The 15,295-nt window shown below is 37.2% G+C and overlaps 1 protein-coding gene across 9 annotated transcripts in view; it reads left to right on the top strand.

Annotated features, from left to right (window-relative positions):
• Nucleotides 1–15,295, top strand: part of LOC136843436 (neuronal calcium sensor 2) — a 988,260-nt gene that overhangs the window by 808,355 nt on the left and 164,610 nt on the right. Inside the window, exon 2 of one of the 9 annotated variants that reach the window (XM_067111922.1) lies at nucleotides 13,612–13,667. The exons of the other annotated variants lie outside the window; for them this stretch is intronic. The gene's annotated coding sequence lies outside the window, so the exon portion shown is untranslated. The remainder of the gene's footprint in view (nucleotides 1–13,611; nucleotides 13,668–15,295) is intronic. 9 annotated transcript variants of the gene reach the window in all.

Raw genomic sequence — 15,295 nt, 5'->3', positions numbered from 1 at the left:
TGAGAGAGAGAGAGAGAGAGAGAGAGAGAGAGAGAGAGAGAGAGAGAGAGAGAGAGTTGACGTATGTCACTGGGCTGAGGATTAGTGTGTCTAGGTTGTGTTGCATATTTCGTAGGAAGTGAGTGACTGATAATCCAACAGAAAATAAGCTCTCTCTCCATTTTTTTCGTTATTTTTTAATTTTTATTTCTGTGGAAAACTTACATGTGTGGTATCATTTATTCACCATCTGTGAACCCTGTGGTGAATGTGTTTGTGTGTTTTTTTCTTTAAGTTGGTCAGAAAAATGCCCTCTGCATTACTGTTTAATTCATGCCAGGCAGTTTTTAGTTTTCTGCAAAAGAAAACTATTGTGCCGGCTTTGTCTGTCCGTCCGCGCTTTTTTCTGTCGGCATTTTTTCTGTCCGCCCTCAGATCTTAAAAACTACCGGGGCTAGAGGGCTGCAAATTGGTATGTTGATCATCAACCCTCCAATCATCAAACATACCAAATTGCAGCCCTCTAGCCTCAGTAGTTTTTATTTTATTTAAGGTTAAAGTTAGCCATAATCGTGCTTCTGGCAACGATATAGGATAGGTCACCACCGGGCCCTGGTTAAAGTTTCATGGGCTGCGGCTCATGCAGCATTATACCGAGACACCGAAAGATAGATCTATTTTCGGTGGCCTTTATTATACGCTGTAGCGGCTGTACAGAAAACTATTGCGCATAAGAAACTTCGGCGCATTTTTGTCATCTTGTCTCTTAGCTCAGAAAGAGACGACGATGAATTTATCTTGAACTCTGAGGCGAGACTTCCTAGAATAATTTTCCCCTCAGGTTTCTCTTTGTTTTTACAGTTTTAGTTTGGTTACGACGACAGAAAAGAAGAAGAATCAGTAAACATGCAAGTGTCCGTGGCACGCCTCCGTCGCCGCCGCCCGGCTGGAAATTGATATTCTGGTTTCATGAACAGGGACGAACTTCGGGTTCACTTTACGAGATGAATCTATTGATTGTTGCCATTTTTATCACGCCAGATGTTGTTCGTCTGGCTGTTTTATTCGCGATTCGGGAGAGTCGGTCCGTCTCTCCTGACGAGTATGGAACGGTCGAGACGAGTAGTAGTAGTGTCTCACTCGAATTCATGGAAGGGCCTCCGTTTCCAGGGAATTTTATTTCAGCTGAGGGTCCGTAAAGGCTCGTGAAACCTACTTTACATATTAGTTTCGTCAGGGAATATAAAGAAGGCTTATTCTTTCTTGGAATGGTATCGGGATGCAGTCGAGAAATTTCCAGTGCTTGACTTCTGAAATTCTGGTGTGGTTAGTGATCAATGGAAAGGCGTGGTGTCTCGTGATAATGTATATATATAGCAAAGTAATAATGTTTGCTGACAGAATGTCCATATGTTTCTTGTGTACTGTAAGTGTAAAGTGTGTAATGTAAAATTCATTTATTTAATAAATAAATTACTCTTACCTCCATTCGCCTTGTTTGTGTGTGTGTGTGTCGTGTGTGTATGTGGGTCATTTGCAAATGAAGTTTAAAGTAGTCTCGATATTTGCATAGTTAATGAATGCGGTATAAACATAAATTTAATACATTTATGACCCCACACCACTATGCCTTTCCTTGGCAATTATTACTACCTCCCTCCCCAACCCCCAACCCCAAAAAAAGTATGAAAGTACAAGAAATTTGCTTCGTAGTAACTTGCAAACACTTCTTCTCAGAGAGAGAGAGAGAGAGAGAGAGAGAGAGAGAGAGAGAGAGAGGGTTGAATTATCGGTTTTGCTTTAAATAAATTGTTCCAAGATGAATTAAATTGAGATTCTAGCTCCATAGTCTCGTTCATATGAAGTATGGACGGCGAGGCCGAAAAGAGAGAGACGAAGCTGTCTCGTCCAGGACGGTCTGTGTGAGGTCTTGTCTCGAGCAAGTCCTCTTCAAACGCGCCCTCTCGTTGATTTATGCAGTGAATTGAGTGGCGTCACTTGCTTCACTGTTCGTCTCTATAATATGAATTCTCCCCCCGTGATGAATAGCCCCGGCTAATTCGTGTTATTGATATCAATCACATTATGGCTTGGCAAACAGGGATCCTTCCTCAGCGCCGTTGCGTCATCGGGTGGGATTCCTCGGAGGCTCTCGATTTGTTTCAGGAGGTATGAGGCTCCCGTCTGATGGTGCCTCTCGAGGCCCTCGCAGAGGTCAGGGGCCTCTGGGAACAATCTCCTTTTCAAGGTCGCAATTTTAAATTCGTACGTTGAATTCGTGGTGAGGTTTTATGAGAACTTCGAGGTTTTATGAGAACCTCTCTCTCTCTCTCTCTCTCTATCTATCTCTCTGGAAATTGTACAAAATAGGAAATCTGGGATTTCAAAGAAATAGATCCATTAGTTTTGTATAATATTTTCTGTAAATATTTCTGTCTTTTTTTCCCATATTCAACGTATGTAATATTTTCTCTATTTGTCAAGGAGTTGTCTCAAGTAGAGTTTAGATTCATTGAGATATTTCACCAATTAATGACACTCAGTTAATGACACACACTTAAAGACACCAGTTAAAGACCCAGTTAATGACATACAGTTAAAGACACACAATTAGAGACACCCAGTTAATGACACCCTGTTACAGACGCCCAATTAAGGACACACAGTTAAAGACACACACTTTAAAGACACCCAGTTAATGACACACAGTTAAAGACGCACTAGTTAATGACTCACAGTTAAAGACACATGCGTTACAGACACCCAGTTAATGACACACAGTTAAAGACGCACCAGTTAATGACACACAGTTAAAGACACACCAGATAAAGACACCGTTAAAGACAGCCAGTTCATGACACCCGTTACAGACACCCTGTTAATGGCACACAGTTAAAGACAAACAATTAAAGACACCCAGTCAATGACACACAATTCAAGACATCCAGTTAATGACACACAGTTAAAGACACACAATTAAAGACACCCAGTTAAAGACACCTACTTAAAGACACATTTAAAGACACCCAGTTCATGACACAGTTAAAGACACACCAATTAAAGACAGACAGTTAAAGACACGCAATTAATGACACACAGTTAAAGACTCACAGGTTAAAGACAAACAATTAAAGACACCCAGTTAATGACACATAATTAAAGACATCCAGTTAATGACACACCGTTAAAGACACACAATTAAAGACACCCAGTTAATGACGCCCCGTTAAAGACACCTACTTAAAGACACATTTAAAGACACTCAGTTCATGACACAGTTAAAGACACACCAATTAAAGACAGACAATTAAAGACACGCAATTAATGACACACAGTTAAAGACTCACCGGTTAAAGACAAACAATTAAAGACACCCAGTTAATGACACATAATTAAAGACATTCAGTTAATGACACACCGTTAAAGACACACCAGTTAAAGACAAATTAAAGACACCCAGTTAATGACACCCCGTTAAAGACACCCGGTTAATGACGCACAGTTAAAAACGTACCAGTTAATGACGCACAATTAAAGACCCCCAGCTAATGACACAATTAAAGATACCCAGTTAATGACACACAATTAAAAACATCCGTTAATGACACACCGTTAAAGACACCCAATTAATGACACACTTAAAGACGCACCAGTTAAAGACACACAACTAAATACACTCAGTTGATGACACGGTGAGAGAGAAGGAGTGAATAAAAAAAAAAATATATATATATATATATATATATATATATATATATATATATATATATATATATATATATATATAACTTTTAGGGTTACAGGAAAACGTATAAGGAGGTGCAACCTGATGAATTGAGAGACAGACTGACCGACAGAATGAGAGAGAAAAGAGAGAGAGAGAGAGAGAGAGAGAGAGAGAGAGAGTTGGTAAATCGTAGGTGAAATGGCAACAATGTTGAAACAAAATACGTTCTGGCAGTAGCTTGTCAGCCTCACATGACGCTATCCATGACCTTTCTGACAAACTCTTGTGTCACTTCAGTGTAGCATGTTGTTAATTGCTTGCCCCCTCTCTCTCTTGAGCTCTCTCTCTCTCTCTCTCTCTCTCTCTCTCTCTCTCTCTCTCATCTTGAGCTATCCGTATTCTCTCTCTCTCTCTCTCTCTCTCTCTCTCTCTCTCTCTCTCTCTCTCTCTCTCTCTCTCATCTTGAGCTATCCGTAATGTTTCTCTCTCTCTCTCTCACGTGTCCTGAGCTGTCAGTATTCTCTCTCTCTCTCTCTCTCTCTCTCTCTCTCTCTCTCTCTCTCTCTCTCTCTCTCTCTCTCTCTCTCTCTCTCATCTTGAGCTATCCGTAGTGTTTCTCCATCGTTTTTTGTGCTTTCTTATCACTGTCTACTTTTGTTACTTTCTGCGGACGTGGGAATTACTTACAGACATAATCAATATATATGATTTTATTCGTACATTAATTCTCATGTAGGTGTAGAACGAATATCGTGTGAACAAATGTGTAAGTTATAAGTTAAACTTCATATCATACAGTGATATAAGTATGGGGATGTGTACATAGACACGCATGAACACTTGCGTGCACACACACACACAAACACACACATACACACACACACAAGTAAACTTTGATAGGGAAATTATAATCGAGCAATAAATAGCAAAATTTCCCAGTTTTTGGGATTTAAAAAGGAATTTGACAAAAATTGTTTGTTTGAAGAAATACAATTTTAAAAAATTTTGTAGAATTCCGAATTTCATTCCTCAAGTTCAAAAGCTTCTGAATTTTTGTTTCGTGGTCACGAACTGCCCTCGAGTAATCCCTTTTGGCGCCCTTTTATATATATTTAATATATATATATATATATATATATATATATATATATATATATATATATATATATATATATATATATATTTTTTTATTTTTTTTTTTTTTTTTACTACAGTTTTTCTTGGAATCTTTTTCTTATTTTTTTATTTTGTCATGGGGTGAAATCCCCTATGTCAGCGTCTCTCTCTCTCTCTCTCTCTCTCTCTCTCTCTCTCTCTCTCTCTCTCTCTCTCTCTCTCTCTCTCTGTCACACGCACACACAAACTCAAGTATTCTTCCTCATCCAAAGTGAGTATTGCACACACAAACAAACAAACAAACACACACACACACACACACACACACACACACACACACACGCAAGCATTTTTCCTCATGCAAAGTGATTCTCAAGCAACGTTTCCCCAACTTTGACTTGACTCGTGTTTGTTTTCTTTTCCCCTCAGCGCCGTTACTTTTATGGCGGAATAATGCTCGTTTATGGAGCTCCTCATAACTTAATGGCCTGGTTCCACACGTAAGTGGAAAAAAATGAGTCGAGCAAATGGAGTGCTTGCAGGTTTTTTTCCAGATGCTGTTGATTTTTTTTTTTTTTTTTTTTTTTTTTTCAGATGCCGTTGAGTTTTTTTTTTCAGATGCCATAGTTTTTTTTTTAGTTTCAGACGCCGTTGACTTTTTTCAGATGCCACAGAGTCTTTTCTTTTCAGATGCCGTAGAGTTTTTTTTTTTCAGATGCCATAGTTTTTTTTGAGTTTCAGATGCCGTTGAGTTTTTTTCAGATGCCACAGAGTATTTTCTTTTCAGATGCCGTAGAGTTTTTTTTTCAGATGCCGTAGTTTTTTTTGAGTTTCAGATGCCGTTGAGTTTTTTTCAGATGCCACAGAGTATTTTCTTTTCAGATGCCGTAGAGTTTTTTTTTCAGATGCCATAGTTTTTTTGAGTTTCAGATGCCGTTTTTTTTCAGATGCCACAGAGTATTTTCTTTTCAGATGCCGTAGAGGTTTTTTTTCAGATGCCGTAGTTTTTTTTTTTCAGTCGCGATGTTTATGTGCCAACAGCTTGTATTCAAATGCTTTATTGGATCTATGGCCGATGTTTTTTTAGTTTTTTTTTTTTTAAGGGTTTCAGATTTTTTTTTTTTTTCGTCAGATGAATCGGCTATGATTTTATATTTTTTCGTCTTCTCTGTCTGTTTGTGAGCTGGACCAAGCAGACAGGTATGTTTGAAAGCAAATTATTTTTTTTGGGAGAGATGGGAAAGGAACTTTTTTGGGGAGAAGGGACGTTGGCGGAGGTTGGCGATATTTCAACACCAAAGAGAACAGCAACAATAGTGAAAGTAGAAATATTTTATTAGGAAAAAAAATTATTGTTTATCATGAATTTCATTTTTCTTTCGCACTATTTTATGAATTTTATAAAAAAAATTCATATCTATCTTGAATGTTGTTTTTTAAACTCTTTACGAATTTATATTTTAAAACAAATCAGGTTTATCGTTACCTTTACATTTTTTTTTTCACTATTTTACAACTTTTTTTAGTAAAAAAAATTCCTATTTATCATGAACTTAATTTTTCTTTTGCACAGTTTTTTGAATTTTTATTGAAGTTTCATATTTATCATGAATATTATTTTTCTTTCGCTCTATTTTACGAATTTTATAAAAAAAGAAACTCATATTCATTATGAATTTTTTTTCTATTGCACTATTTTACGATTATTTTAATGAAAAAAGTTCTTATTTATGGTAAATTTCATTTTCATTTTGCACTCTTTTACAAATAAAAAAAATCGTATTTATCATGAATTTTATTTATATTTCGCACCATTTTACAATTTTTTATTAAAAAATTTCATAATTATCATGAATTTTATTTTTCTTTCGCACTGTTTTACGAACTTTTTTTTTATAAAAAAATTCATAATCATAAATTTTTTTCTTTCGCACTGTTATTAATTTTTTTTATTAAAAAATTTATACTTATCATGAATTGTTTTTCTTTAGCACTAGTTTCCGAATTTTTATTTACAAAATTTTCATAATTATCATGAATTTTATTTTTCTTTCCTACTATTTAACGAATTTTTATGATGTGTAAATTTTTTGGCGCTGCCATTTCAAGTCTGCTGCATCAATTCGATGCTTTTGAATTCTCACTTTTTCGTATTCCCCAGTTGTACCTCAATTGTCTTCTAGACGAGGTGTCGAGAATGGGCTCATTGGGCTCAATTGGCATCATAATAGGATATTCAGCATTCTTGGCCCGTGAGTCAATCAGATCATTTAGCTCTAAACGGGGCATCGTCGTATTTTGGTAGGTTGATGTCAGTCCCATGCCCCAAGGTCAGTTTATGAGACTTCAGGGCGATCAGGGGATTTTTATTTGTCATTTTATGCTCGTAGATTTTACTCATGTCGTATATATATATATATATATATATATATATATATATATATATATATATATATATATATATATATATATATATATATATATATATATATATATATATATATATATATATATATATATATATATATATATATATATAATCTGCCTTGATCCATCATAACATTTACTAGAGATTTTATGAAGTTGTGCAGGCGGGTTTTCTAAGAGGGATTCATTCCCCCCCCCACAACCCCACCCACTTTCCCCGGTGGGTGGGGAAATTTTTGAGGATGTATGTAGATAAGTATTTATGCTTTTCAAAGTACCTCATATCATCTTGGGAATCTGTAGAATTGAACTGAATATAGAATTTAGGCCAAAGGCCAAGCACTGGGACATGTCAGGTCATTCAACACTGAAACGGAAATTGACAGTAAAGGGTTTGAAAGGTGTAACAGGAGGAAAACCTAGCATAGTTGCACTGTGAATCAATTGTTAGGAGAGGGTGGAAAGTTAGATGGAAGAAAGAGAATATGAAAGGAGGTACAGTAAAAGGAACGAAATGGGTAGCAGCTCCAGAGACAGTCAAGGCATTTAAAAAAAAAAAAACTTCCCTTTTGCAGTGGCCAAGGGAACAGACAGTACCACATTCTATGGCCATAAAACTTCTGTAGAACTTGACAGGGCACGGGTTTGTATCCAGAATAAAATAAAATCGTTCGGCATCGATTGAAAAACCATTTATTTCTGCTGCCCCCAAAAAAAAAAAAAGGGGGAGAAAAATGGACACTAAAAGCCATTTCTGTGCCGTAAACTTAAAAATAAGGAATGCCATCATTCCAGTAGTTAAAGCTCGGGTAACAGGAGCCCAGTTCCACAAAATTTTTAGAGTAACAGAGAAAGAGTAATAGTTACAGAGGGTTACTGTTAAGTGAGGCATCTTTAATTCTGTTATACAAGGATTTGGTGTTTGTGTGTATGTGTATGTGTGAGAGAGAGAGATCGGTAATTGTAAATTGTAAGTTTCAGGTTGGGTTGTAGAGGGAATGAGGCTTTGTAGCTTATTATTATTATTATTATTATTATTATTATTATTATTATTATTATTATTATTACTACTACCACCTCCGTCAAGGTGTTTGTTCGATTTTTTGTTTGTATGTATTTGTTTGTTTGTTTGAATGTTTGTCAGCAGGGTTACGTAAAACGTGATTATCGATTTTTACCAAAAATTTCAACCAAATTTGGGCCTCGTGATAGATGTGGGAGAGATAGGAGTGTTAACTTTTCATGAGAAGGCTGCTTTTGGGTGGGTGGATTGCTGTCTAGCGCTAGCGGAGGTTTGTGGTATGTAAACATTTTTCTTTTTTTGTATCTGATGGTTTTCATGGATTTAAGAAAATTCGCGCAGATGTTCAGAGAGAGAGAGAGAGAGAGAGAAAGTAGTAGTAGTAGTAGTAGTAGTAGTAGTAGTAGTAGTAGTAGTAGTAGTAGTAACAACACAAGGGGTGGGAAAAGTAATGACAAAACAGAGAGAGAGAGAGAGAGAGAGAGAGAGAGAGAGAGAGAGAGAGAGAGAGAGAGAGAGAGAGAGGCTGTATGCCATCGCAACACCAAATAATATTAAACTGGAAATGTATTTTGAATATCGCTCCTGCCACAGGAACAGGTGTTCGCCTTCCGTAAAAATAAAATATAAAAAAAAAACTAAAAACTTTTCTAGCATTCGTCAGCGAAGCGAAGAATTCGGAAATATGAGAAACTTTTCAATATAATCGTCGGCATCACACCTCCCCCCATTCTGGGTGAAAGGGGGGAGGGGGGGGGTACCAAACTCCCTGACCTGTGGGGCGATTCGATCATCTGCTTCGGTGCCTTTGAACCAATTCACGGGATTCGTTGATGCACTGTAATGGGATCCCTAGCCTTGGACATGATTGACGGGTGCCAGGCAGTAGACTAACCCTTCTACTCTCTCTCTCTCTCTCTCTCTCTCTCTCTCTCTCTCTCTCTCTCTCTCTCTTTTGGCTGAGCGTTTGTAAGATCGCAAAGCAAGGGGGAATGAGTAAAAATATAATTATGAAGTGGATTGTCTGGAGATCAAAAATTATGTTTAAGTTCTCTCTCTCTCTCTCTCTCTCTCTCTCTCTCTCTCTCTCTCTCTCTCTCTCTGTGGGTTTTGTTTGTGTATTTTCGTTACTCTAATATGATATAGTAGGTTGACACAGACTTCATAATTCTGTATTGAATATTTTCCTTGTTGTCTCTTTAATTGAGAAACTATTAATTTAAGCTCTTTTTCCATGTGCTTAGGAAGCTTGAATTTCAAGTCAGTAGCCCCTGTGGTGGGCTTGTTCCATATGAGTAGGGTTCATCTTCTGAATAATAATAATAATAATAATAATAATAATAATAATAATAATAATAATAATAATAATAATAATAATTTATTAAAAGAGCGTATTCTGTTGGTGTCTGGAGTTTTGTTTTTCTGCACAAAAGTACAGTGAATAAAACATCAAAATTCCAAGTTGTTGGGTAAAAAGATTCATAACATGTTTATAACATGTTTATAACCTGATAAGAATATCAGGTGTGACAACATACTTGTCACACCTGATGTTTTTATTTACGTTCTGTGATTCGTGCTTTTTTTTCGTAAAGGCTGGAGCAAGGAAATTCCATGCAAATGTACATTGGCACAGGTGCACTGCACCCGTCTGCAGGAAAGTGTAGTCGGTTCCTCCGTTTTAAAGGGTAGTGACTATACTGTACTATGAGAGAGAGAGAGAGAGAGAGAGAGAGAAGTTGTTTCCTGCAGGTGCTGCTTTTGCACATAGCACCTCTCTCTTTCTATAAGAGAGAGAGAGAGAGAAAGACTCTCTCTCTCTCTCTCACAGCAGAGTTACCCGATTCTGTAATGGGCCCCACCATTCCACTCCTTCCCAGCACGACACTCATTTCCTCCTCCCCCCTCCCCTTTCCCCTCCCCCCTCCCCCCAGGAAAGGACGATTCATCAGCATCAGCCAGACACCAGTTGTTACAGTGTTTGGTAGAAATTGCCTCCGCGCCGTTGCTACACTCCTGCCACCGTCTGCACCTTGGTGTTGGTGTGTCGTTGCAAGTCGAATAAAGTCTTTTTTTTTTTTGCATCGACTTCATGTTGTATTTTGATTTCGTGTCGTTGGGTGACGTTGGGATACAATCGTCAGCAATAGAAGTCCTTTGCATCGACCCAAAGTTATGTTCGATCTTTTTACCTAACAACTAGACAGTTTGATGTGATATTGACTGCTGTACTTTTGTACAGCAAAAAAAAAACATCGAACATCACATGAATCCGTTCCTTCAACATATTATTATTATTATTATTATTATTGGGTAACGTTGGGATACAATTGTAATTCTGACTTTCTTCGTTGCATGAGGGCAAGTAATAGAAGTCCTTTGCTTCGACCCAAAGTTATGTTTGATCATGTATCGTTGGTTAAGGTTGGGATACAAGTGTGTCCGACTTTCTTCATTACATAAGTTATATTTGATTCTGTGTCGTTTGGTAACGTCGGGATACAATTGCGAGTCTGACTTCCTTCGTTGTATGAGGACAGGTCATAGGCCATTTCTAGTATTGTGTGTAAGTAGTGATATTTACATTATCTTGAAGACTCAAGGCTATGTTTGTGGCTGACGTTGATTTCCGTCGTTCCCAGCAATGGCAAAGCTCTCCGCAACAAATACGACAAAGAGAACAGTGGAATTATGGAATATCCCAGAAATAACATGCCATACCAGTTGTTGCTGGAAATGAATTGTTGGCCATTCCCCTGGGAAACGTTCCGTGTGAATAAAAGCAGACAGGCTCATTGTCGCTTCAGTTTCTTAGTCTGGTCTTTGTCACCCGCTGAAAGACGGTAGTGATAATCTTAGGTCACACCTAAACGCCATTATGAGTGTGTCCACGCTGTCAGAAAAGACGGTGATATAGGAGAGAGTCGCCCGTAAGGGAATAGTGCCGTCAGTGCACCTCATGCGGCGTAAAGTAGGCATTACTTAAGGATCTTTGCAATGTCCCTTCAGCCCCTAGCTGCAACCCCTTTTATTCCTTTTACTGTATTTCCGTTCATGTTCTCTTTCTTCCATCTTACTTTCCACCCTCTCCTAACAATTGATTCATTGTGCAGCTGCGCTGAACGACCTCATTGGTCCCAGTGCTTGTCCTTTGGTCAAAATTCCATATTCAATTCTATAGAAGAGAGTCGAGAGGATTTGTCTTGACTGGAGGGAATAAATATACTTTCCCGAAATTTGGCCATAGGTACCTTCAGGCTACGTACTGGCCCCGGGCTGGACGCCGGCAAGTCAAAACGTAGAGTTGATTATCCGTAGACTATTTTCGTTACAGACAGAGGAAATACATATATGGGTACGCCGGTATGTAGGGCTGATGACAAACTTCCACAAACCCTTAGCGGGTTATTTTGCATTTCATTTTGTAAGGGCGTAAGGCAAATGTACTTGAAAAAATGTGCCATGCACACTCACACACGCACACATTATATATATGTGTATATATATATATATATATATATATATATATATATATATATATATATATATATATATATATATATATATATATATATATATATATATATAAAACAGTTCCCAGTGTAGAAGCATGCTATGTTTCCAACAGTGATGTATACGAGAATTATCAGCCACAACAATTTCTTATTGTATATGTACATATATTTATTTATATATATATATACATACACAAACACATACATACATACATACAGTATATATATTTATATATTGTATATCTATATATATATATATATATATATATATATATATATATATATATATATATATATATATATGCATATATACACACACTAGTTGTGTGTGCATATCGATAAGGAGGTTTGCTCATAGCTCCTAGATGCATAATGCGTGTAAAAAAGCACAGTCAGGGGAATTTTTAATAATCTCCGACAGTCAAGGGAGGGATTGTAAGAGTCCCTAGACAAGGGGGTGTTTCTTGTTGGCGAGATAAGTGGAAGATAAACGTTTTCGGCGATGCTGGATGCGCGGAGATTTTTCATCACGAGCTGATGGATGCTGTGATTGATAATATACTCGCAGGCGCCGCTCTGCCTTCCTCACATACTCACTGCACTAGTTTTCCAAGAATTTATTTACCCATGTTGAGAGAGTATATATATATATATATATATATATATATATATATATATATATATATATATATATATATATATATAGAAATATTATATATGTATGATGTGTGGAAAGCAAGGGCGTATCCGATCATAGACGTAGAACTACAAATCACATCATTTGCTGGATGATCCACGATGAAAGTCATTTTAGGGAAGTGTCCTGAAAGTTCCCAGCCACTTTTAGAACTCCCCTTAATAGGTCCTCTTCTGAAAATAGTCTCCTGCTGGTTGCTTAATATCGAATGCAGCTTTAGACTCATTTACGGAAGTGTTTTCCCAGCCACTTTTAGAACTTTTACAGCTCTCTCTCTCTCTCTCTCTCTCTCTCTCTCTCTCTCTCTCTCTCTCTCTCTCTCAGAGAATAAGTATATAGACAGGTAATTAACATGGCCGGGAACTTGCATGTATCATTTTCTCATCAATTGTTCTTCTGCCAACGGTTTCCAGGGAAGGTAAAAGGAAAAGCGTTATTGTTCTTCTCCCGGAGTGTTCATCGGCGAAATGGCTCGGTTTGATTCGGTTCGGTTCGGTCTGGTTCGCCGCCGTGAATAATCACATCCCCGCCCCCTCCCGGAGTGTTGTTGTGACGTCAGCAGGCGGCTGCGAAATGGAACTCGAGTTCCTTTTGTCCAAATATGGTTATTAGATGGTCCCTTTAAATGAGGCCTTGATTGTTCGTCTGTCTTCTTTTTTTTTTTTTTTTTTTTTGCTATATTTTTTTATGTATTCTTTGATTTTAATGGCGTTTGGATTTTTTTTTACTTTTACTTTTAACTAGTTCTTGTAGTTTTGTTATTAAGTACGTTTGAAACCAATGGGAATTTCACATTGTATGTGGCTTCACATTCGGATAAACAGTTAAAAAAAGGGGGATAAATTCAGTCCAATTAACTGATATTTTAAATATAGGAATAAAGTTTGAATATGAACGATTTCATGTATTTTTGTCACCAAATGTTTATTTAATAATTTTAGGGAGAATTGACTACTTAAGAGGACATTTTCATTACCATTACAACAAGAAGTCCCTATTTTACAGCCATCTTTCCTTTGTCACTTTCATTTCGTGACTCTCATTAATGCCCTCATTATGCACTAATTACTTTACCTCCTGAATGATGACGTTGACGTAACTAATGCGTTTTTCTCTTATTTTCTTCCAGGTAAGAGAGCCAGAAGCCTCCAGACGCTTCGCTTTGTCAAGTATTTTTCCTTAAACGTAAGTTGAGTTTGGCTCCGTCAGAATTTTTTTTTCTGCCTTAAACGTAAGTAGAGTCCTTCGTCAGAATTCTCTGCTGCTTTGAACGTAAGTTGAATCTCAGAATTGTCTGCTTCCTTAAACTTGAGTTGAGTCTCACTTCGTCAGAATTTATGCTGCTTCGAGCACAAGTTGAATCTCGCTTTGGCAGAATATTCTGCTTCCTTAAACTTTAGTAAGTTGAGTCTCGCTTAAACATAAGTTCAGTCATTCGTCAAAATTCTCTTCTGCCTTGCACGGAAGTCAAGTCTCGCTTCATGAGAATTATCTGCTGCTTTAAACGTAAGTTCAGTCTCTCTTTGCCAGAATTTTCTGCTTTCTTAAACGTAAGTAGATTCTCACTTCGTCAGAATTTTCTGCATTTGCTTCCTTAAACACAAGTCGAGTCTCGCTTCGGCAGACTTCTCCGCTGCTTTAAACGTAAGTCGAGTCTCGCTTCGTCAGAACCTCCTGCTGGTGCTGCTGTTCCTGCTGTAATGACGAACCGCTCAGCGCTGGATGGATGCATGTGGATGGATGGCGCTCAGTAGTGTCGTGTCGGCAATTCGCTTTAGTTTCCGTGCTTGGCTGCGGCTGGCCGTTTGATATTTAAGAGGAGGGCGATATATATCTGTATTGTGGTTGCGTTTAAGGTTGTGTGTTTTATTTTATATTATATTTTGTTGTTCGTTCGCCCCGTACATATATTTTTTTCTTCTTCTTCTTCTTTTTTACTCTGAAGATATATCTGGTGTTTTGTGTAAGATACTGTTTGTTTTCATTTTTTTTCTCCAATGCGGGTTGTATTGTGCTAGGTTTATTTTGCTGTGATAAATGGAAATGAGTCTCTCTCTCTCTCTCTCTCTCTCTCTCTCTCTCTCTCTCTCTCTCTCTCTCTCTCTCTCTCTCTCTCTCTCGTTGCTCATGAAAGGTTTCATTAAATGATGAATGGTAGTCATTAATTTTTGTTCGTCTTATTACTACAAATGAATATAATTCACATGATGGATATTAAACTCTCTCTCTCTCTCTCTCTCTCTCTCTCTCTCTCTCTCTCTCTCTCTCTCTCTCTCTCTCTCGTTGCTCATTACAGCCTTCTTCAAAAGGTGAATGTTATTCTTTAATTATTATACCATTTTTTTTTTTTTTGCTAAAATTGATGAAATTCACTTTATGGATATTTAACTCTCTCTCTCTCTCTCTCTCTCTCTCTCTCTCTCTCTCTCTCTCTCTCTCTCTCTCTCTCTCTCTCTCTCTCTGTGTACACATCTTTGTTTTACTGGAAAGGGGTATATATATAAATGAAAAACGAAGGGCATTTTTATATTTATGTCGCTAAGGGATAAAATATAGAATAGCCTTTAGAAATACGATTCGCCAGAAATTGGACTGTAAAAGGATCCTCGTAAATTCTCCCAGTAAATTGAGAGAGGACTCATAAGTGCAGTATTTTCTTGTGTGTGTGTGGGTGTACTTGCATACCTGGTGTGGGTGTATATACTGTATATATATATATATATATATATATATATATATATATATATATATATATATATATATATATATAGGTATGTATATATATATACACTCTATATATGTACACACATATA

The sequence above is a fragment of the Macrobrachium rosenbergii genome, chromosome 11, assembly GCF_040412425.1.
Source record: "Macrobrachium rosenbergii isolate ZJJX-2024 chromosome 11, ASM4041242v1, whole genome shotgun sequence".
In the NCBI taxonomy this organism is placed as follows: Eukaryota; Metazoa; Arthropoda; class Malacostraca; order Decapoda; family Palaemonidae; genus Macrobrachium; species Macrobrachium rosenbergii.
The sequence above is the reverse complement of the archived record's forward strand: the minus strand, read 5'-3'. Positions and strand labels throughout refer to the sequence as shown.